This window comes from Lissotriton vulgaris, chromosome 11, assembly GCF_964263255.1.
Source record: "Lissotriton vulgaris chromosome 11, aLisVul1.2, whole genome shotgun sequence".
NCBI classification, from domain to species: Eukaryota; Metazoa; Chordata; class Amphibia; order Caudata; family Salamandridae; genus Lissotriton; species Lissotriton vulgaris.
In genome coordinates this window covers 546,198,215-546,223,124 of record NC_141699.1, presented here as the reverse complement: position 1 = coordinate 546,223,124, position 24,910 = coordinate 546,198,215, and positions in this window count along the sequence as shown.

Genomic DNA, 24,910 nt, shown 5'->3' with positions numbered 1-24,910 from the left:
CAGACACAATAGAAGGGCTGGAGATTTTCACTCAGATACCTTGCAGAAAACCTTCTGAGACACAAATTAGCTTACTCAGTTGAGGGAATTTCAGTTTCCGAAGTGGAATATATTCTTATTTTATTTAAATACAGCCACTGCTGAGCAGGGCATGGATACAGACAGGAAAGGTTCACATTTTGTTTTTTTGGAGTTGCTTACACAACAAAACCCATTGGCTCATCCAAGTCTGCATTAAAAAAATCTTCCTCTATATTATTCATTGACTCCCTTTAAGAAATAGAGGGTATTTGTAAAATAAATCCCCGAATATGCTGAAGGAATATGATCAATTTTACATTGTGTTTGTTGACATTTAAAAATGAGATATAAAAATTGGGGGGATCCGTTTTTTTTCATTGAAAGAACTATGGACTTGGTTCCTTTTCCCTAACAGGCTTTCAGTCCAGTTCTTGTCCCTCCTTTAAGAGATGTTCTACATTGCTGTTCCTTCTTCTTCTTCCAAATCTACGGAAAAAGGCAGAGATGCTGAGGCAAGAACAAGTTGTCTCCTCTTCTTCTACTGTTTCTTTTGCCATGTCTAGGGCCGGAGTGTCCTAAATTACAAGCCAAAACAAGAAATAAAACGAACATTGTTATTTTCATCAAATAGTACTCACTTAAATTGATTATAGCCCACTCCTCCTCCTTAAAGGCACACATGTTCGCTTAACAAACACAATTAAATAAAGACTAATGTGAACACTATTTAGGCAACTTGATACAGTATTCCTTCTGAATATAACACACCAGTTCATTTGTTGGACCACATTTTTAAAGGGCTGTAAAATCCTCTTCTACCTCTATCATGCATTTGGTCACTGAATCCACAGAAATTCTGTTTAAAAACTGAAATGTCGATGTCTAGTCTAGCCCAACCTGAGCTGTTGTAAAATTGATATGTAAGTTGTGTTGAACTGCCATTGTTGAACAATCACACAATTACGTTTTTGCTTTGGGCCTGGTCTGAGAGATGTCACAAAGAAGATAACCTCTATCATGGGATCATATCTCTGCAGAAATATGGAGTTTTAGAGGAAAATATTACTCTGTCTTCCTTAAGTGTCTCAAAAAGAGCACTGCTGCTTTAAGAACTTTGGGACACTTCTCCTTAACTCTTTCGCTGCGGCGGCTATTCCGCGCGGGTGAGCTGCGCGGGTGACAGAACCGTTCCGTCGCGGCTCGCGAGCCGTGACGGAACGGTTCCGTCAATAGCCTCGAAGAGGTTAAGCCTCCTTCCACATGCATAAGCTCCATAAATGCATCATCCACTGCTTCACCTAATTCCTTTTATTTATGCCAAATAGGCGGGATTGGCTACTCCCTTGCTTGCCTATTCTGGAAACTGCCGGTCTTCTCCCCCTGCTGCATCCCCTTACTAGAAGGGGCGCATTATGCTACCTTTTTTGGGGGCTTATTTGGATATGGAAGATATTGATTCCCAATGCCACTCTCTCTGTTTACAGCATGCTTCAGGCGGTTGCATGGCATGCAACAAACAGTTCTCAGCAGCTGACCCTTACAACACCAAAGTCTTGTGGCTGGCAAACCTTAATCTTGTGAGCTTTTTTCTGAATTAAAAGTATCCATGTGAAAGCATTTATTCTTGATGACCCTGAAGAGCTGGGTATCAAAGGTGATCATGGTCTTTTAAGGTGGATGGAAAATGTCACACATATTTAATTAAAAGGTATTATTTGGGCCTAGGGATTGTATCAGAATTGGCAGCACTTATCGTTACCAGTAATAGGGTAACTACCTCTGTTCCACCAGAGGCTTCGGCCACCCACTCAGGAAGGGAAAACTCCTGGTAGCCACATTTCTGAGTATAAGTCAGAACTAAGCTGCAAAGTGTTGGTACTTCTGAATGACCTGTTCATTCCTGAATAGATTTGTACTCTGTCACATAAAGATGTTCCTTCTGTGGAACCCCAAGCAGCATGTGTCTGCTGAATAGACTACTAGAGGAAAATACTCAAAGGGATAAATAGAGCTTTAGTTAAGTCCCTCTCTTTGTAGGTTGAGCCTGTCTCCCTTTCTTTCCAAGGTCCCAGTTCATCAGTAGTAGGATACCTGGACCCAGGGCCTGGTACCAAAGATCCTGAAAGACCCCATCCTACCCTTCAGCTGTTAAAGCACACTCCATAAATGGTTAGAAAGGAAGGTTTTGAGATCAGATTCGACACCTCCTTTGTTTCTAGAGCCTGCTTTGGAGTTCTTCTGATTTTGTACATTTAAAGAAGTAAGCTAAGTAGAAGGAGAGGGAAGAGGATCGCGAAAGTGAGAAAACATTCAATATAGGGATTGAGGCAAATTGCAAATGAAGCAGTTTGGACATCTGAAAACTCAATGCAGGTAATATTTTTAAAAGACTTCAGTGCCAAAAAGTGGTGAGGCAACAAATATCTCCCACGATGAGCAGTATGGGGAGCTCGGATTTGTCTCTGTCAGATCACTTCTACTGTAGCTCTCTCCTGATGACAGGGGCTCCCTTCATTTATATCCCACTTTTCCCAAGCAAATCCTGTCTTCCACTTTTGCCAAATTAAAATCAGGATCCATCTGAAGGTTTTTAACCAACATACAGTAGCGTAGATGATACTGTACATCAAAACACTATTGATGCCCCCTTTTCTTTCCTCTTGGTTGCCACTGCTTCTGCTGCAAGGGAGTTTGTAGCGTCCCCTTTGTAAATGTCTGAGATATTTTATGGAGCTGCCAAAGTGGCTAAATTAGCCAAATACTTTACGGATGCAGGTTTGCAAACATTTTCTAGACCCAAACATTTTGCTTAATGATAATGAATCATCCCCGCACTCTTCTCTAAGATAAAAAAATTATACTGAATCTAAAACTACATATGCTGATACAGTGATACAGAGCAGAAGCCATTACAAACAACAAAATATGTTCATGTATTTATATCTTCAGATTGTTTACCTCTTTTCTAAATGATTTCTGCAGGTCTTTTAGGGTTTTGCCTTAATGGCGCCGTACCCAGCAAATTGAACTGAAAACTGTTGTTGATAAAAGTAAAATTGGGTTTTTCTCTCTCTTTGCTAGGAGCAGTTCGAGCAGTGTTGCCTTAACCCCTTTGCTGCGGGGTGTTTCCCCCCCGCTGTACGGGGGAGGGGGTCCGCGCGCGGCTCTGCCGTGCTGGTGGAGCTGCACTCATGAAAAGCTAAGCTCGTCCCGGCCACACCCGTTTTCGAACGTTCAGCACAGCGGAGAAAATATCCCCGCGTGCGAACGTTCCAACGGCCGTGACGAGCTCAGCTCGTCATGAGTGCAGCTGCACTGTGCCTCATGACGAGCTGAGCTCGTCATGAGCATAGAAGAGTTTAATGATTTTGAGGCCCTGGGCAAGGCACATTTTGGCATCCCCTATTAGTGACAACTTCTAATGTTATTGCCTAAATGGTGGTCATTGAAGCCTTCATGATTCTAAACAAGCTTTCAGAAATGGGATTCACTCAAGAACAGGGGCTCCAAAAATTCTTAAGATGACATTGTGCAGGGTCAGGGGTAGAAGTAGGCAGATAGAAGGAGAAAGGTTTAGATATAGAAATGGACAGAGGGGGGAGGACAGGAGGAAGGAAGGGAGGGAGAGAGAGAGAGAGAGAGAGAGAGAGAGAGAGAGAGAGAGAAGGAAGGAGAGGGAGAGAGAAAGAGAGAACGAACGTGAACATTTACTTTCCCAGGGGGGCCCTTGGAAGTTGGGGCCAAGGGCAATTGCCCACTTTGCTCATGCATTAAAACACTGCTTATTGAATCTGCTGCTATGTGAGCTGAAGAGTGTATCCGTCCACTCACATAGCAAGGAGGCCTGCATGGTCTTTCCCTGCCCATGGAGATGCATGGGTGGAGTGAACAAAGCCCTCTGCCAGTGCCTTCACTGCTCCCCACCCCCCCAAAACATCTGATGCCTGCTGATAGACCTCGCCAACCTCCTTGTTTAGTTCACATCCCCACAAGCACCCCACTCCAGTCACTCATTTTGGTCACTCCCTTCTTTCCCTTGATTGCGCAACTCTCCTCTGCACTCCCACTGAGCACTAAGGCCTGCACTCACCTCCCACTCCTGCGCTTCTGCGTTATTCCCCTCGGCTCTCCCCCATGCTTCATTTGTTGTTGGTCTGCAGTACTACCGGCATCTGGCCCTGCTAGGCATTCATACCCACTTCATCCTAAATTCCTCACTCTCCCAAGCTACCCAAGTTACTTCCCCTCCTCCCTCTAACCCTGGATGCGTAGTAAGTGAGCGAGAGGAGAAAAAAAGACAGACAGTTGGAGCGGGTAAGTCAAAAATGGTTTTGCACTATGGTTATGAGTTGAGTGTGTGTGTGGGCGAATGTCTGTGTGTCTGAGAGTGTCTGTGTGTGCAGGTATGTCTATGTGTGTGTAGGTGCGTGTGTGCATGCCTGTGTTTGTAACTGTGTTTGTGCGTTAGTGCATGTTTGTGAGGGCATCTTGCATGTGTGTGAGGAGCAAGTATTTGCTTCCAGTCGTTAGATGCTGGACTTGACACAAAAGTGCTAATTCCTGGTAATCTGCAGGGTCTGGCACACTGTGGTATTCCCTGGCAACATGCAGGCACTGGCACAGGGGTGGTGATGCCTGGCAAAATGCATGCCCTGACACAATGGTGGTTATACATGGCATCATGCTGGGCTATCATACTGGTAATCAATGCCATATTATGGGCAGCCAAGGCAGAAATAGGATTATTTAGAATACATTAGCATCAGACATGCTTGGAGAAGAGAAGAACGAGTACAAGTGATCATTTGTTAAGAGGTATACTAGTTTACATACTTAACTAACATCTCCAAAATCGAAGACAAATGGCTTTGCCCGGGTTTTGAGGAGAGAGTTGTACAAGGCGAAACCTATTGCATTCATAAATACTAGTTTCGACATTAACATCTCATGCCTCTAACCAGCCTCTTCAGAGCATGGAGACGTCTGTGTTGTCCAGGTCAAATTCTGATACCTCCTCTTCAAAATCCTTGGTTGCAAAGTCCAGAACACCAAAAGTAAAAAAAGAACTATTTGTGGTTAAGTGAGTCTTCCTCCTTAATCTGCAACTGTCACTGCTGCTCTTCAGAAGGGAATGGGTCAAGGCTCATCAGTTGAGTCCCCTTTAGACAAACAGGACCAAGATGCAATTGAGGAGTTCCTTTTTTGTTGCAGAAGCAAAGAGACAGCCCTTGTAGCTCCTGCAGGACATCAGTTTGTTTCTCCAGTATTAGGGGTGTCTTTCATAGATTCACATGCTTGAATATTCCCCGTCGTCGAAGTGGGAGTCCCATGGTACATAAAATAGCAATAATGCTAATATATATATATATATGTAATAACATAATACATAATAAAACAGAGATAATATACACTGAAAAACCTCAACAATGGTTCCTACATAGGAATGCATTATAGAGAGAAAACTCATTTGCAACATATCAGTGTCATTATGTTAGTCCAAACTGCAGCCAATCAGGCTCAAGCACCCTCTAGAACCTTCTCCTCAGAAGCTCAAGCCCTCAGATTTTCTATTGCACGTCGTGTGAAGGGAGTCTCCCTGAGCACTGCTCAGTTTTCTTCATTCTTGTCTTCTATTTCTGTACTCCTCAGGATGTCAAGTAAGAAGTCTTTGTTTAGGCCTTGCTCTTCCTGTGGGAAACTGCGTCTATTTGAGAAGGACCCCCACCAAAAATGTATTTACTGCCTTTATCCTGAGCATATGTGGCTGACTGCAAGTTCTGTAGAACTTTTCCTGCTAAGACTCTCAGGGACAGGGAAGGTCGTCTTTTGTTATGGTTGAAGCGCCTTCAGGACAAGGAAGGAGTCTTGTCTGATGCAGAGCGTTTCCAGTCAGGTCCTTCAACTGCCCCTTATAAGCGTGGCAGTGTTCAGGAATTACCATCTCCTTTCCTGAAGTAGAAAAAGCTGGCCATAACAGTAGCCCCAGGGAAACCTACTGCTACTGTCACTTCTGTGACTACGCCCACGAGACCTGGCTCTCAGGCGTCTTTTCCAGCATCTACAAGTCTTTTTACACTTCAGTCAGCGCGGTCGTCGACGGGCTCGTCGACGACCATTCCATCGACGAGATTGGCTGCTGTGGCTTCGTCGACGACTACTGTGATGACGACGACGGCTTCGTCGTCGTCGACGAGGGTTTTGTCGACGGCTTTCACGACTACGAAAGCCTCTACCTCTTCAGTCCCGTCGACGATTCCGATTATATCGTCGACGAAGAAGCTTTCGTCGACAAAGAAGTCATCGTCGACGATGCATGTCCCGTCGACGTCGAAGATCCCGTCGACGTCGAAGATCCCGTCGACGACAAAGATCCCGTCGACGTCGAAGTTCCCATCGACGACTATTATTCCGTCGACGAAGGCTTCGTCGACGGCGAAGATAACATCCAAGGATTCGACGACGACGTTTCCGTCGACGAAGGCTCCGTCGACGGCTATGTCAAAGCATTCATCGTCGACGAATACATCCAAGACATCAAGGTCTCCGACGACTGTCTCTAAATCATCGTCGTCGACGGCTGCTCCAGTTAGACAGCTTTACCTTTACCTTCTGGCACACAGCAAAAGGACGCAGAATACACTTCAGGATCACTGTCCTTCGCCAATATGCCCTAAGTGCCTTTGGACACTTCAGCTCCTACAGTCGTTACGGAGTCTTCTTTGAGCAATATTCAGGACTCTGCTCTCCAATTGCCGCCTCCAACTCTTCAGCCACCTTCACCATTGTTGGTAACAGACCATGAAACGGAATCCGTTGCAGACGACAATGTTTTTGGTGATGCTCAAAGTCCATCGGATTTGATTATCAAGTGTCAGGACACTAGTTCTGAAGAGGACGAGGAAGAGGTTGAAGACCAACAGGAGGAACAATATGTGCAAGTTCCTATGGCGATTTTTCCGGTATCGCTATTTTCCAACCTACAACATATGTTGGATGATTACAATAGGAGATTTCCTCTTACGCCCCAGGGTACCCCGGGCCATGCTACCTCTGAGACCACAGGGCCTTTTCAACCTCAGCAAAATCCTCCGAGGCAGACTGCTCCATCAGAAGAGCCACGTCCAGCTATCCCCACTAATTCTCAACGAGATGTGGATGATGAGTCAGAGCCGGAAAGAGAGGAAGGAGAAGTTCCTCAGGATACAGATGATGAACAAGACCCGGATATGGCAGAATTTGATGACTATCGAATACAGACGCCCTCTCCACAACAGGGGGATTCCGGTGATTCACCTCCGGTTGACATCGCTAGCTTCCATAATTCCATAATTTGATGGATAAGGCGGCAGACCGCTTCAAATTGCCTAGAGTGCAGCGAGAGGAAGACTGCTTTCTCAATGACTTTAAAAACCAGCCTTATAAACAGGTCCACACCATACCAATTATCGAATTTGTGTGGAAGGAGGGAATAAAGATCATGCAGGCTCCTAACTCCTTACCTGCTCAAATCCCTCGATTGGAAAAGAAATATAAGGCCCCGACTGGCTCGCCTGCTTGCTTGCTCTCGCATCCTAAGCCAGATTCCGTGGTGACTCGGGCATGGCACCTCAACGTGGTATTGTCACAGCTTATGAAGCCTCCATTTGAACCAATCCACAGAGCAGACATCAAGTATCTTACCTGGAAGGTTGCTTTATTTTTGGCCTTAACATCGTCTCGTCGTGTAAGTGACCTTCACGCTTTCACGATCAAGCCTCCGTATTTACAGTTTAAGCCCGATGGAGTGTCACTTCGTACCAATCCTTCTTTTTTGCCAAAAGTACCTACTGACTTCCATTTGAACGAACCTGTCTTCTTAAAGACTTTTTTCCCGGATCCAAAATCTCTGGCAGAACAACGACTACATTCTTTAGACATCAAGCGGTGTCTGAAATTTTACATTTCAAGGACCACCCCTTTCCGTAAATCCGATCAACTGTTTGTAGCATATGGACGGATGCGGAAGGGGCATTCAGTGACAAAACAGACAGTTGCAAGATGGCTCTCAGCAGCCATTTCCTTTTGTCACCAGCAAGCTGGCAAGCCTTTATAACGTCCAGTGAAGGCACATTCAACGAGAGCGATGGCGTCATCCACCGCTTTGTTTGCTGGGGTACCTCTACACCAGATTTGTCAGGCAGCGACATGGTCCAGTAGGCACACCTTTACCAGACATTACTGTTTGGAAGCTATCAACTAAGCGGATACCGCAGTGGGGCAAGCAGTGCTTCGTCATCTTTTTAAATAAGGTGAGCCTCTGTTCCCTCCTCCTTTTCCTTTTGAGATTGCTATATTCTTTTAAGCCATATGTTATCGTTTTCAAGTTTTAAGAATTATTGCAATCTCAGCTTCTAGGAGGTTACTGCTATCTATTCTATTCAAGCATGTGAATCTATGAAAGACACCCCTAATACTGGAGAAGAACAATTGTTACTTACCTGTAAACAGGTGGTTCTCCAGTATTGGTGTCTTTCATAGATTCACATGCGACCCTCCCTCCTCCCCTCAGGGGCTCTTTTCTCCTCATACGCTCTTATTACTTGTGCTACGAAAATCTGAGGGCTTGAGCTTCTGAGGAGAAGGTTCTAGAGGGTGCTTGAGCCTGATTAGCTGCAGTTTAGACTAACATAATGACACTGATATGTTGCAAATGGGTTTTCTCTCTATAATGCATTCCTATGTAGGAACCATTGTTGAGGTTTTTCAGTGTATATTATCTCTGTTTTATTATGTATTAAGTTATTACATATATATATATATTAGCATTATTGCTATTTTATGTACCATGGGACTCCCACTTCGACGACGGGGAATATTCAAGCATGTGTATCTATGAAAGACACCAATACTGGAGAACCACCTGTTTACAGGTAAGTAACAATTGTTCATGCATGGCCATGCTTGGGTTTATATATCTTCTACATACCGAAATGTATGGATCGACCATTTGATGGAGGATTTGTGTGCTTCTCATGAATGGATGAGATGCTGGAGAAATGTAGGACTGTGTGGGACAGGGCCTTATGTATGAAACACTTTTGTAGGCACACATCATACAATTCGCAAAATCACATTATTTGCATCCTTCAAAGTGTGTTTATTTTTTAGTGTACTAAACACCTTTTGCGATTCAAAAAAGAATTCTGCTACTCATTTCAAAATTGTAATTACTGCCTACAGTCACTAAGTTTGCATCAATGCTTCTCTACGGTGTTGCACCCTTTTCTAGTGGCATACTTGGATCACATATGTCCTTACCATTTAATGTGCCACTATAATATTGTAGTGGCCAATAACTCATCTGCTGGACTCTAGTGGGTTTAGCCAATGCAATGTGCTGATACGTGGAGTGTTGCAAAGGATAAGTTGGCCTTATTAGCTAAGGATGTAGTAAGCATATTTAGGGCAGACAAATGACCAGCCTTTCAGCATAAAACCCTGGCTGATTCCTAGTTAGCCATGGGTGCATTTTTATAGTTCCCGCACTTATTCCAGCCATAAACCGGGACATTGAAAGGGGCCGTTGTATCCCGGGTATTACAAGGCAGTGTCACAAAAAATCATGACAAAACGCGCAGCGATCCTAAGGCGAAGTGCCTAGTGCGTGCTCCAGAATAAAACCCCATGCAATCTCATGCTTGGAATGTCTCAGCATGTGCCTGAACTCCTAGGGGCTCCTGTCGCCCAGAAATCCTCTCATGATCTGCTGCAGAACCTAAGACCAAAGAAATATCGAAGGACTCACATGACACCCTTAAAGCAGGCTGCATCTGCAGACAGTGCTTGGTGAATAACCAGGCATTCTGGGTACAGTAAAGAATACAGAAATGACATCTATGTGGTGCAGACCTCAATTTAGGCTATCTTTTTCCAAGACACTAGAGCCATCATCCTGCCACACATCCTATGGTCAAAGAAGACTGGTCTTGCGTCCTACATCTCAATGAGATGAGGGATGACCCGGAATATTGGAAGCCACTGAATTCTCAGCTGAACAAAGCACTGGAGACTCATTGCCCTGGGCCTCAATCGCCAAAGGAATCAGTTACCATCCTCAATGCAGACGTTGAAAAGCTACAGTTTCAATGGATGGTTAGGCTTGTCTTCCAGAGAAGCACCTCAGTAGTTATATTTTGATCTTTCACTTATCACAATGAAGTCCGTGTACATCTGCCATACTCTTAATCAGGCTTAAAGTCTCTGCAGGGATGGTCACTCAAATGTCTGCACATGGGGACACAGTACAGCCAACAAGGTTCAAGAAAAAAATATCTCTGTCGTACCATGCATTCTATCTTAATCTTCATTTGAAACCACCATCTGTGTCAAGTAATGACTATGGATTCAGCCCAGTTTTGAGGTAAGAAAGGTGGTTGGGGGTCTTTTCTTGAAACAATAAAAGACACTATCACAATGCGTTACTTGAGGTCACAGAAAGTGAATCCGTAACTTATTTATCCCTTAAAATCCCTTATGCAAGTCTCAATACCCACAAAGTATACAGAGAAGCACATTTAACTATGTGGTAGAGGGGAGAAGATTAGTGAAAGGAGATGGGGCCAAGAGCTACGCCTTTTTTGTGTGGCAAACTTTATGGCTTTGCGTTATGCACTTTATTATATGCATCCCAGTAGGTCCATATGTCCATGACGTCTGCTATTTACTGTAGACTCTATTCAGAGGATTCCAACAGTCATTAGTCAATGCTCATTATTACTTAGGCAAAGCAGGCACCAACAAATTCTCCTTCTGATAGTGACGTCTGAATACCAAATTCTCACCTTTTGATTATTCTTCCAGACTTCAGACTGGATCTGGAAAATCTTTAGATGTACCCATGCGTGCCCACAGGTGGTACCAGCAGCTCAGAGGCCATGTTGTCCTCGTCAGACATGAGCTGCACTGGCCTATAAAGTGCCAACCCTACACATTCACAGTTACTTTTTCCGTGCCAAAACACATTGATCCAGATATACTCCTTGTCTCTCTTGAGGTCACTCTTTAGACTAAAGTTCTACAGTTTCAAAGGGGAAATGTCACCACTCAAATCTACAGGGCTCACACGCCATGGGGACATCACAAACAGATGACTGTGACACACCTTCACTTGATTGGTCTGTTGTGCCTTGGATTGCACCTTGTTGCAAACCAAGGCCACCCAGGACTAGGAAGCAAAGCTCTTTGTGGGGAAACATCGCAAGACCCCAGGTCGTGATTAGTTGAGGTCCAAAGGCAGGTCCCTGTCTAGCTCCTGGGGGTGTGTCCGCTGCAGAACCTCATCATGTTCTGAAAGCACAACAATCACTGGAGGGGCACGGCCACTTGTCACCACTCTCTATCCCCAGAGAAGGTTCTACGGTGCCATTGTGTCTTCAGGTCATGCTCCTGAAGTCGTTCCACTTCAGAACCGGTTCGCCCCTTGTCCCATGGCAACCTGAATTTCTGGAGCCATTGGCGATGATGTAGCAGAGTGAGAAATTCCATGAGAACATGCTGCTGCTTATTAGCCTGTTACCAGCTCCCTCTAATGCACCTTTCTGGCACTAAGGAGCTGGGAGGCCTACCAACTGGGCTTCTGCTGGTGGGTTTGCTTTGGCACCAGCTGGGCACTCTGGTTGCATTTTGGGTTCCCATACCAATTTCAGTACCGGATCCCTCGCCGATGCCACAACCCACGCAAGAAAACGATCCGCCGATGCAGGCTCGATAGATGACAGCCAACCTATAGGACTGTCTGATCCTGAACCAGCTCTACGCTGACCTCAACTAAAGCTGCCCGCTGCTTTAACTAAGTCAAAGCCATTCCACCAGACTCTTGACTCTGACAAAGTGCCTTTTCCCTACAGAAGGCTTCATGTACTTCATGAATGGCAATGGAAACATTAGCTTTTCAATCTTGTGCAATCATTTTCTGCTTGAACTTGAGAAGATTTAACACTGTAAGCGTTATTTTGTATTGGTACCTCTATCCCACCAAACTTAAAAGTATCTTTCCTAGCTCTTCTGAACTCTATTGGTATGGATGCAGCCTTCTTGGGGATTTTCCCCATATATGGTTGGACTCCCCGACTATCGCCCTTTTTAGGAGGAGATTCTAACTTATATTAAAGGAATGCTAGGTTGCCACATACTGACCTCTATCGAGGAAGTTCTTCTAGGCATCAGAGATCTGGGGTTAAAGCATCAGACAAAAGCGGATAGCTTGATTTTAAGGGCATGTCTAGGAGTAGCCAAAACAACAATAGCGGCAGCTTGGAAAAAGAGAGAGACTCCGGCTGTGTCATTATCGCACTCACTGCTCTGGAGACTACTCATGATGGAAAGATTAGCAGAAATCTTCATAGATGATTATAAACGGTTTGAGTATCGGTGGGGCCTGCTGGTTTCCTTTCTCTCGAGTGGCCTCCCATCGGCGGTATGCCCACCTTCGATAAGAGCACTTCACATTTTCTAGCTTTAGGATGGTTTCTTACCCTTGCCCAAACACTTTCAGATATACGTCTAATCCCTCTTGGCCCTGCAAGACTATCTTAGGGCATGAACCTCGGCTCTGATGCAAGACCGACTACTCTTTGCCACTCCGAAAAATTATTCACCACCACCAGGGATAGAGGGGTGGGGGTAGTGGGAGGGGTCTTGTTTACAACAACGTTAGGGTGGTTTTCTTTCTTTTTGTTTAGGGTTGCTTTGGTAAAAGGGTCATGACTCTGAGACAGAGAGGGAGATGGAAGGGCATCACATAAATAGAAAATTGTTTCTAATCTTTAGAGGAATCTCTGTTTCTGTTCATTTCATTCCAGGGGTCCTTCTGGTTCTCTTGTTCTTTGAGTGGCAACAGATTGGATAGAAGTGAGACAGTGATGTTTGGGTTGGTATCATTTGAAGTGCTGGATAGTTGGCACTGCTTTCATCGGACTATGGCGCCTCCTATTAAAAGTATTCAACCTTTGCTGGTTATGGTGTCAACGTGCGGTTTGCCAAATATTTAAATGTGTCATTGAGCCAACAAACATCTCCCAAATGGTCTGATTTAGAGGATAGTGGATGTCTGCTGCTGCCCTCGTCATTCTGCTGCTATGCTTGGGTAGTGGCTGAAGGCAGCGCTCCCTAGGATGAACTGCCACCGGCCTTACCAGTGAGAACAGCAATGTAATAACTCCGAACCACTTTAAATAATGGTGCACTGCCACCCAGTTTAGGGTGGAAGATTCACCGCCTCTTTCTTGAGTGCCTCTTGTGTGAACCATAGCAGTCTCAGAGAGAAACTACCACAGAATGAGCATGTAGAGACTCTGAACTCATTAGGAATATTTTAAATGAAGGTACTTGAAATGCACCCCCTCTTTGGCCCTCATTACAAGTGCCCTAGGAAGGGGGTTTGCATTTAGCCAACAGGATAGCAAGGCAGAGCAGTCCAAGGCTTACTCAGGGAGGTGGTGTGGGAAGAAGTTTGGGCTAGGCAGTTGTACAGAGCTTCAGGTGAAAGGGTGAACGCTGAGCTGACCTGCTGGACCATCTTATATACAGAAAAAATGGCAGTTCAAAGTTGTGCCCAACATTTTGGTGGAAAGCAATCATTACAAAATGCATATTTGTTGTAGACAAGTTTATTACAACACTTTAGCCCATTGTTTTTTCTTGCCTAGACAAGCAGAACATATAAAGTTATAGAAAATGTTAACACCTTAGCTGCGTGTAAACATCCCTCCCCAGTGCTGCGCTGTCCATTGGAACCAGTGCTGAATGGACGTCCAATGGTCGTGCGCAGCACTGGGGAGGTAGCGCTGCTGACGACCGTTGGCCGTCAGCAGCACTTAAGGGGTTAAAATTGCGTTATATGTTTACAAACACACATCATGATGATTGAAAGGGGCCTCTTCACATTCAGTAAATGGCCTCATATCAGATAAGCTCCGAAACTCTCAGGGACGATAATGTAATAAAGACAGTATTGTTTGACTTCTGTGGGACATTGAGCTAAAGGGGCCGATTAGGATGGCGGAAGGACCACCACTGCAAGGCCAGCGGTGGCGGTCCTTTTGCCATCTGACAGCAGTTTTCCCCTGCCAGATTATGATGCCATGGGGAAACTTCAGGGCAGTGTGGGGTTCTGCAAGGCGGTCCATTTCCGCACGCCTTGCAGAACCAAAAGATAGGGTAGCATTGCGGTGGTGCCTTGCAGGCACCGCCGTAGGGATTACGATATCCCTTTCCGCCTGTCTTTTTGCAGTGGACATCTCACAGCGAAAAGACAGGTGGAAAGGGGTTGCGGGCCCCCTTGTTGTGGGAGGCGGTGTTGCTGCACTGGTGGGGGTACCCATGGTACCCCCCGCATTTCCCTGCAATGTGTGGCAGGCAAGGCATGGTGCCTGCCACGTAGTGCAGGGAAATGCAGTGCATGCCATTTTAACATTGCGTACCGTGCTGCAGCCATCAGCACTGTCCGCAATGTTAAAGGCCCTGGATGCGCCCACCATTGTGGCGGGTGCATCCTAATTGCAGTGGTGGGACCGCTGCATGCCTGGTGGGCGGTCCCAAACACCGCAACGATGGCGGGCAGACTCAGGTCTGCTCGCCACCGTAATGAGCCCCGTACTGTCTGGACTTCATTTACTTCCTATGGACCTGATAATGCATGTGTATCAGGGGTGTCCAAGGCTTTGGATACAATTTTTCCAGTTTGAGGCCAGCTGAAGATACTCCGTTAAATCAGGCCATCTTGGACTAGCATAATCGCCTTCACCTAAATGAAACAATTAAAGTAGAAATGCAAAGGTATACTGCGGTGATTGGTGTTGGAAAAGGGACACTAGTGCAGAGGTTAGGAGGGAGATGTTGAAGCTAACATTGGGAAAAAAGACATTAGGTCGGGATTTTATTTGGGACCCTAAGGCCAAAACAGGGATTTGGGATCTGAGACACACATTTTTAATAGAGCACAGAGGCACAAGCTGGAAGTGCTGTGACCAAGATTATGAATGAAATGCTAAAACCTGGCTAAAGAGGTGGGCACTTTGACCCCAACTTTGTACTTAAGGCCCAAGGCCAGGTTCGGAAATAGAGGTTCCTTTGGACTGGTGATGTGACATAACACAAATCAAGGAAGCAGATTTAGTGAAGCATTATTTCCTTTTTGACTTTCAGTATATCAGCTGCTGACTGGTTGCCCATACAGAGTGAGGCATCGAGTGGGGGTGAGATTTAGTTGAATAAGTGCTGATTGAGATCAAGTGTACCCTGCAACTATTCTTAAGCTATTCAACTTACATTACTAGGGCACCATGAGAGGCCAGTGGACTCCCTAGTAAGCCCGGGCAGTTTGTGGCTAAGAGAACCATTAGGGGGTCTACAGAATGCTAAACGCTGACACAGCTCTACTGGGAAAGGATCCAAAGGTACTCATAGTAGCAGATTAAAAATCCTTTCAAAGATTACCCTCTTTATCTATTTCACTTGTCCACTGAAACATTAATGACTGCCATGCATAAAGGTCTCCCACTTCTCACTCAGCATCTTCTTTGTACTTGTTTTTTTTGTCCAGAGCTGCGGTATGCCCTATTTCTTCCACTGATGAGATCCTTCATACATTCACACTTCTTTTTGTCACTGTCATCAGTTGCATAACTGCACAGTAAGGTAGTCACTTCCTCATCCTCTAGTCACATCCTGCAATCACACTAGTTGCTACAGCATAGTTGGGATCATAATCCTTTGGGGTGTGATGGCTTAAGGAGTGCTATTCTGCTGTGCTCCTTACGGATGTACGTTTCATATTATCCCGGAGGTAATGTGTAAAGCGTTTGCGCAACACATACTCACAGCAGCAGCACACTAGGCTCAACACAAAAAGGAACTCCACACAAGGTTATATATAAAAATAGCCTTTGTATTACCATAAACGCACAAGTTACTACTTGTGTAACAATATATGTGTAAGAGACATTAGGTAGTGAAAGATTCCTTGCCTTAGAATATCCCCAGGCGTCAGACTGGATCCGGAAATTTTTGCGTAGCAGTACCCTTGCGTGTCGGTAGGCGTAGTCTGCGGCTCCGCGTCCGTCGTGGGTGCCGTGATGACGTCGTCGGAGTACTTAGACGCCGCCTCCGCGTGCTGACGTCAGTTCTTAGACACAGCTTTTCCGCGCCAGAACGCAGAGCCATGTTAAAAACCAGCACTGGTGCCATTGAAACTAGGGCCCTGAAAGGGGATGACCTTAACCCTAGATATCGGTTTGCAGAACGGGGAGGATGGGTGGGTCGGTAAGGAATCTATCACTAACTAATGTCTCTTACAGATATATCGTTACACAAGTAGTAACTTGTGCATCTGAAAGAGACACGTTAGTGATAGATTCCTTACCTTAGAATAGATACCCCAGCAATACCAACCCCGGTGGTGGGTCTGCAAACCAATAATCACACCAGAAAGTCCTGGAGGACGGCACGGCCAAAGAAGCCATCCCTCCGGACTTGGCTGTCCAGGCATTAGTGTCTTGCAAATGTGTGCAGCGAGGCCCACGTAGCTGCCTGACAAATGTCCTTCAAGGGCACTCCTCAGGCCAGGGCAGTTGTAGTCGCCGTGGCCCGAGTGGAATGAACCCTCATACCAACAGGAGGCTCATTCTTAGCCAAGGAGTAACACGCCTGGATGCACAAGATAATCCACCGAGAGATGGTCCGTTTGTGCACCGCCTTTCCCTTCTTAGCGCCCACGTAACCAACAAAGAGTTGGTCATCCACCCGGAACTGGCGTGTGCAATCTAGATAGTAAGAGAGCGCACGTTTTGGGTCCGGACGGTGGAGCCTCTCTTCCTCTTTCGAGGGATGCGGAGGCGGAAAGAAGGTGGGCAAGGTAATGGACTGCCCGATGTGGAAGGCCGTGACAACCTTGGGCAGGAAAGAGGGTCTCGTCCGCAACACAACCTTGTCCGAATGGACAGAGAGGAAAGGAGGTGTGGAAGAAAGAGCCTGGAGCTCACTCACTCTCCTGGCAGAGGTGATGGCAACCAGGAAAGCAGTCTTCAGAGTAAGAAGGCGGAGAGGACAGTTGTGAAGTGGCTCAAAGGAGGCGCACATCAGATCGGTAAGAACCAGGTTTAAGTCCCACTGAGGCATCACAAACGGAACTTGAACAAAGAAGGTTGATCAGGCAGCCTTAGAAAGGCCGAAAGGGCAGAAAGGTAGCCCTTGATAGTGCCCAGAGCAGAGCCCTGCTGGGCAAGAGAAAGAAGGAAGAGAAGAACCTCAGAAAGAGGGGCCGGTGGAGGATCCACAGCCTTTGCTGTGCACCATGCCACAAATCTGTTCCACCTGCAGGCGTATACCGACTTTGTGTTTGTGGAGGAAAGCCTGGCTGCCAGAATGATGTTGCAGACTTCAGGAGGCAAGTCAAATGGCCTCAACTGTCGCCGCTCAATCTCCAAGCATGGAGGTGGAGACTGGACAGGTTCGGGTGGAGGACCGTCCCCTGCTGCTGCGACAGAAGGTCCTCATGAAGAGGCAGACGAACCGGGGGATCGACTGACATACTGAGTAGCTCGGGATACCAGTACCTTCGTGTCCAGTCCGGAGCCACAAGGATGACTTGGGCCCGGTCGCGCTTGATCTTCTTCAGCACTCTCGGCAGAAGTGATATAGGCGGAAAGGCGTACAACAGACCACAGCTCCACTCACGATGAATAGCGTCTCCGAGCGAGTGCCGCCTTGGAAATTCCAACGCGCAGAACTTATGACATTGCGCATTCTCTTCTGTGGCGAATAGATCTAACCAAGGCTCTCCCCACTGCAGAAAGAGACCTTGCGCCACGTCCGAGTACAGACGCCATTCGTGATCCATCATGCACCGACGGCTGAGTTGGTCCGCCCTGGCGTTCAGACAACCTGCCAGGTGTTGAACCACCAGGGTCACACCCTGATGTTCCAGCCACTGCCAAAGGCGCAGAGCCTCCTGGCAGAGGGTCCACAACCCCACCCGCCCTGTTTGTTGCAGTACCACATGGCGGTGGTGTTGTCTGTGAACACCTGCACTACACTCCCCCGGACAGATGGGAGGAATGCCTTCAGTGCAAGACGAATCGCCCGCAGCTCCAAAAGGTTGATATGGAGCCGGGACTCCACCGGAGACCAGAGGCCTCTGATCGCCGCCTTTATAAATGTGGCCTCCCCAGCCCTGGAGGAACGCGTCCTTCACAACTACGTGCTCCGGTTGGGGAAGGGAGAGGGATCTGCCGTTGACCCAATCGCGGTCGGTGAGCCACCACTGCAGCTGTCTTGCAGTGCCCTCCGAGATCAGGACATGGTCGGACAGGTTGTCCGGTATACAACGGTTACCACGCATTTTTTACAACGAGGTACCGTTACCACGCTACTTTTACCACGCAGGTCGTTACAACGAAATGCGCTGGGGGGCGCTCCAGGATAGTAAATACTTTAATTTACTATCCAACTCCTTTCCCTAGAGTCCACGGGGACTGGAGTTGGAATAGTAAATTAAATAATTTACTATCCAGCGCCCCTCCACGCAAGTTGTTGTAACGACTTGCGTGGTAAAAGTAGCGTGGTAACGGTACGCGTTGTAAAAGTAAGCGTGGTACCGTCATACATCCGGTTGTCCTGATGCTGGGCCCACTGAAACTTCAGATCCCACTGCAGAGCCCGCATCCGCCACCGGGCGTCATGCACCAGAAGGATGCAGGAGGCCATCAGCCCCAATAGCCGCAGCGTCAACCTGACCGAGACCCGGGATAAAGGCCGAAAGAGTGGAATCAGAGCCTGAATATCCCGAACCCGCTGCTCGGGAGAATAAACCCGAAACTGCGCCGAGTCGAGACCCGCTCCGATGAAGAGGAGCTTCTGAGAGGGGCACAGGTGTGACTTCGGCACATTGATGGAAAACCCCAGCTGGTGCAGGAGGTCTGCCGTTGTCTGGAGGTGGCTGACGACTGTCTGGGGCGAGCCCGCCTTCAACAACCAGTCGTCGAGGTAGGGGAAGACTGAAACCCCTAAACTGCGCAGATGAGCTGCGACCACCGCCATCACCTTCGTGAACACCCGTGGGGCGCTGGTAAGGCCGAAGGGGAGCACGGTAAACTGAAAGTGCTCGTGGTTTACCGTGAACCACAGGTAGCGCCGGTGGGCCAGCAGGACGGGGACATGGAAATAAGCGTCCTGCAAGTCCAACGCTACCAGCCAGTCTCCTGGGTCCAGGGCAGCTAGGACCTCAGCCAGTGTCAGCATTTTGAAGCAGTTGACGTTCCTTGGATCCAAGATAGGGCGTAGGCCCCCTTTGCCCTTCTTGGGTACCAGAAAGTAGTGGGAGTAGCAACCACACCCTACTTCTGGCCCAGGAACGCGCTCGATGGCCCCCTTGGCCAAGAGGGCCGTAACTTCCTCCTGCAGAAGTCGCAAATAATCCCCCGATACGCGGTGGTATTGCGGTGGCATGGCTGGAGGGGTCGCCTCGAAGGGGAGGGAGTAGCCCCTTCGGACGATTTGCAGCACCCATCTGTCCGATGTGACAGTGCACCAGTGGCGGAGGCAAACCCTGCCCCCCACTGGCGTCACATGGGCCTGAAAACACGGACTAGGAGGGTTTTGAGGCGGATGGTGCGGGGGAAGGTGTGGACTTGCCTCGCCGTTGTCCCTGACCGCCGCCATGGCGGTTTCCAAGGCCACCACCGCGCTGAACATTAGCCTGCAGTGCGTGGCTGGCAGCACGTGTGGGGGCGCCCCTTCCTTGGCCATGGAAGGAGCGAAAGGCACCCGTTTGCTGGCGCGGGGCCGAGAGGCCCAAGGACCTGGTCGTAGCCCTGGAGTCCTTAAAGTGCTCAAGCGCGTGGTCTGCCTTGTCGCCAAAAAGGCGACAGCCATCAAACAGCATGTCCATGAGTGTATTCTGGACATCAGCCGAGAAGTTGGCGGACCTCAACCAGGCATGGCGACGAATCACCACCGTCGTTGCCATCGCTCTGCCCAGTGAGTCGGTGGTATCCAGCCCACACCGGATAGAATACCGTGCTGCATCCTGGCCTTCCACAAGGACCTGGCCGAGTTTAGCCCGTACCTCCAACGGGCATTCTGGCAGCACTTCTGCGACCGTGTCCCACAGAGAGAGGGTGTAGCGGCCCAAGAGGCATGCGGTGTTGGAAGACCGCAGTCCCAGACTCAGGCAGGAGAATACCTTCTTGCCATATTGCTCATACCTCTTGGATTCCCTGTCCGGCGGAGCCGACGGGAATGCGGATTGGGAATTTGAGGCCTGGATGACCAGGCTCTCGGGAGTGGGGTGGGTGGACAGGAAACATGGGTCGCCCGGGGACGGGCGGTGGCGTCTGGCCACGTTCCTATCTACAGGCAAACCTGTAGCGGGCCTGGACCAAGTGCCCAAAAGAACGTCAGTCAAGGCCTCATTAAACGGCAGCAGAGGCTCAGCCGAGCTTGACTGAGGTTTAAGGACCTCAGTGAGGAGGTTAGTCCTCACGGCCGCGACGGGGAGCTCAAGGCCCAAGGCCTTGGCCGCCCTCGTCAACACCACACTGTAGGTTGCCCCCTCCTCCATAGCCACGGTAGGAGGTGAGATAAAACCAGTGTCTGGCGAGGTGTCCAGACCACTGGCATCCCCAAGTCCACCTGTCCAGTCCTCCTGAGACTGACACCCTCGTGACAGAGGGTCTTCAGACCCCTCCCAATACTCCTCATCACCCATCTCCTGAGACTCAGGGTTGTCAAATGATGGGGCCGGTTCGTTGAAGTAAAACTCTCCAAACAGCGTCGAGAGAGGCGCCGCTCCGACGCCGGAACCGGAGCGAGGGAGGCATCGGGGACGCCGCCGCCCGAGGAGGGCGCCGGGGAAGACACCTGAGGGGCCGGTGCCGGTGAGGTCATTAGGTCAACCGGTGACGACCCGGATCCAGGAGCGGACCAGTGGGGCCCTGCGGCTCCGGGCCCGAAGGCGCCGGCAGCGTCGGGCCAAAGCACCCGACGGCATCAGGACCGAAGCCCCCGACCCGCTAGGACCCCCAGATGGGTCTGCTGGGCCGGAGGCGCCGCGGAACCTGTCGGAGGAGTGAGGGACCTCATGGCCATGTGGAAGCGCTCGATTTCCTCCGGCGCAGCGTGCTGCCCAGGGACCGGAGGATATGGAGCAGGCAGCGACGCCCGCGACTCCGACGGAGCAGCGTGGGCGGTGTCACCCGAACCCCCGGCCGCGTCGCGCGAGCGTCGGGGGGAGTCAGAAGAGCAATGACGTCTCTTCGACTTCTTGTGCTTACCTGACGACTTCGAACCTGAGGAGTGATGTCGACACCCGGAGCTCTGATGACTCCGACCCCGCGACCGGTCCCTCAACATCCGTTCGGACCTGGACCTCTCACGGTGCGAGGCCGACTACCCGAGTTCGAGCCGCTTGCGGGACCGCTCCCGCCTAGCTTTCAAAGTCAGGGCCCGGCAGTCGGAGCAGGTCTTGTCGTAGTGGTTGACGCCGAGACAGTGGAGACACCGACGGTGAGGGTGGGTGACCGACATCAGTCGGTCGCAGTCCTCACAGGGTTTAAAACCAGGCATCCCTATCGGCACCGATCGGAGTCGAAGACTCGAGAAAATCGATCAAAAAGATCTCAAAAAAGTTTAGTCAAAAAGTGACTAAGGTACCACTTTTTCCGGATCTGCGCTGCTGCCGCGGAAAAAAGAACTGACGTCAGCACGCGGAGGCGGCGTCTAAGTACTCCGACGACGTCATCACGGCGACACGATGCCGACGACGGATGCGGAGCCGGAGACGACACCTACCGACGCGCAGGGGTACTGCTACGCAAAAATTTCCAGATCCAGTCTGACGCCTGGGGATATTCTAAGGTAAGGAATCTATCACTAACGTGTCTCTTTCAGATACATTGGATCATAATCACACAGATACTTGTGCCAACTGGCAATGGGCAGTATTTACAGGGGATTATATACACATGACGGGGCCGCTCAGTCTCAGGTCCCCCACCCTGGGAATCTTGCCAGTAACTGCCCCGGTAGAGCCACTCAGGCTTGGTAAGTTATGGGGAAAACATGGGCCCTAAAACACTGTGGGCTCGTAGGAGCGGCCCACTGGTAAAAGGGGCAGCTCGGGTTCAGGGCCTCACACTGGGGTTCCTTAATCAATAGGCCCCCACTCGTTGGAGTGGCCCGCAACGGCAGGCCCGCTTATGACCTAGGTAGGGTCACGCTGCCCTGCTTCAGCAGTACTCCGGAACACATGGGGCCCCCACCCCAGCTGGTCTCGACTTCCCGGGCTGCTCTCGGCTCTCTCCTCTGCCGGGCTGCTCTCTTGTCCCGGTGCCGTCTCCTCTCTGCGGCGGTATGGCGGGGCTGCAGGTGGGGCTGTTAGGCAGTGGAGCAGGCACCGACAATGCGCCTCGGGCCCCCCCTAGACACCGGTGGCTGCAGCTTCTTCGTGGAGCCTCAGAGACCCCAGGGGATCGGTGGGACGCGGGGCTCCTACTTCCAACACAGGAGCCCCGCCCTCAGGTCTCACCACTCTCACTTTGTCACTGGGCTCTCCCTCTCACTCGGGAGCCCCGGTGAAGATGCGGCAAATCTTCTTTCTGGTACAGGAGCACGGGGGTGGCTCCTGTTTTAACTTTCCTCAGTACTTCAATTTGTTTCGGCTGTAATATGGAGTAGAATCCCGATTGGAAGACAAGGTCCCTGGCGGGGTGGGCACCTGCTAGGGATATCAAAAGTGGCAGAGGTCCTGGGTAGGCACCCATGAGGAGTTAAAACAAATCAGCCCAAAGTCCCTGGCGGGGTGGGCACCCGCTAGGGATTTTAAAATCGGCCAATATGCGGGGTAGGCACCCGCTCGATCAGGGAACCCAGGCAGGGGGATCCCCACGCCGGGGAATCCCTCTGGAACGCGGTCACAGCTCCGTGCTGCAGTCCCCAGCAGAAGCGCTCCCCAGGAGGAAAAATAAAGCGCTCCCAGCACCAAAGTCCAGCCCTTCTCCCAGCAGTAAAGATATAGCGCTCCCCATGCGCTTTAGAGGCAAAGTCCAGGCAACGTCTTTCAGGGTGCAGGGGGGCAAAGGCTGGGTCCAGGGGCCAGCTCATAGGGGCCTCCAGCAGGGAGGCAGTCCCCAGTGGCGGTACCTCCTGGCACCCAGCAGCAGCAGTAGCCTCCCCCAAGTTAGGAGCAAGAGAGAACATTTTACCTGGGGTCACAGCCCCTTTTTATACACCTTTTCCTTTGTCTCAGGCTGTAGGGCAGGGGGAGAACCAGTTACAACTGGTTCTTGAGCACTTTGTTTTGCTCAGCCCCTCTCCCCATTCACAGGACAGGCTAGGGACATCAGACACACCCCAGGGGCTGGAGCCAGCATTGTAGAGGGAAGGCCCAGCCCTATTCAGGTCCCAGGTGCAGCTCCTCCCTGCCATCAACATGCAGATCTCCCCATTCACCACCGGGGAGACCCATCCTGACTTCTGGAGCCAGGCACACCAGCCAGCTCCAGCCAATCACAAGCCAGACAGTCAATTCACATTCACTGCACAGACATGCCAACTTCTAGAAGTGGCACTTCTACACTAGACACATTAAATCTGCGCACACCGTTGTGCAGCATTTAATCTCACGAGGTTGCACATACCAAACTCACCCCTGCACTCCCCACACATCAGAAACTACCATGGACACACATATCCCTCATGCATTCCTATGGGAGGGCAGGCCAATCTCACCCCACGCACTCAGGCTGCACACGCACTTTACACTGGGACACAGTGTCAAAGTGAGCAGAAGCCTAAAACAACTAACAATAAGTCATATTTTAAAGCAAAAACTTCAGGGGTGAACATGCCAAAAGGGCAAAGTTCAACACCTATCATTTGGATCACTTTTTTATTTTTATGATGGGACAAATACTCCTTTTCCAGATTTCTTTTTAAACAATGATAATTCTGTAATAAAATGTTGGCGCATTGATCACTGACATCATTGTACATTTCTTGCAATGCTTATTCAACGACACATCTCTTTATATCTATGAAAGAACTGTACCATAGTTTTGAGAATTTGGATGCCACCAAGATGGTGTGGTATGTGCACTTCACTTTGGCTGTGTCTGGCCAGTGGCTGGTCTTTAGTCTCAGTAGACTTCAATTTTCGGATCCGGTTTCTTACTGTTGTTTGTTGTCATAACATTTCAATCATGCTAGAGCTTCTAAAGGTTTCCCATGGTGATGCTGCTGGATCAAAGTACACCCTAAAGCCTAGAAAATGCCTTCCAATCTATGTTCCTTTTTGACACTTCCCTATCTAATCGTAGCATTTGTTAATTAAGCAACATTAGGCCAATCTAAAACTGTCATGATTACTGAAGCTTAGGCCAACCTGAAACTGGATTGGTTACTGGAGCTGGCATTCAAATGTTGTAGCCTGGCTTTGGTGTGCCTGGAGCACAGCTACCAGAAGAACCTATCTTAAGGGACCTTGTATAAACACATTTTAGAATGCACAGTGAACCCTCTTGTTTTGTTTATGAACCCTCACTTTGAAAACTTTAAGCTTGGTGGAACACAGGTACTTAGCCCATTCATAGGATAAAGATAATAACCATTCCTTATTTACAAAATATACCAAATGGGACTAATTGAAAATGTGATTAAATCTATATATTTATTTTATTTATATGCACAAAAATATGTTCTTCTTAATACTTTATTCAAATGTAAATATTTGATAAATTAACACATATTGAACTAAAGTATTTCAAAGGCGCTATCCCTTCCCTGGAAGTACCTGCCTCCTGAGGGGTAGGCTGTGTAAAGAAGAAGTGTCCAGCCCGATTTACGCTTGAATGCAAAA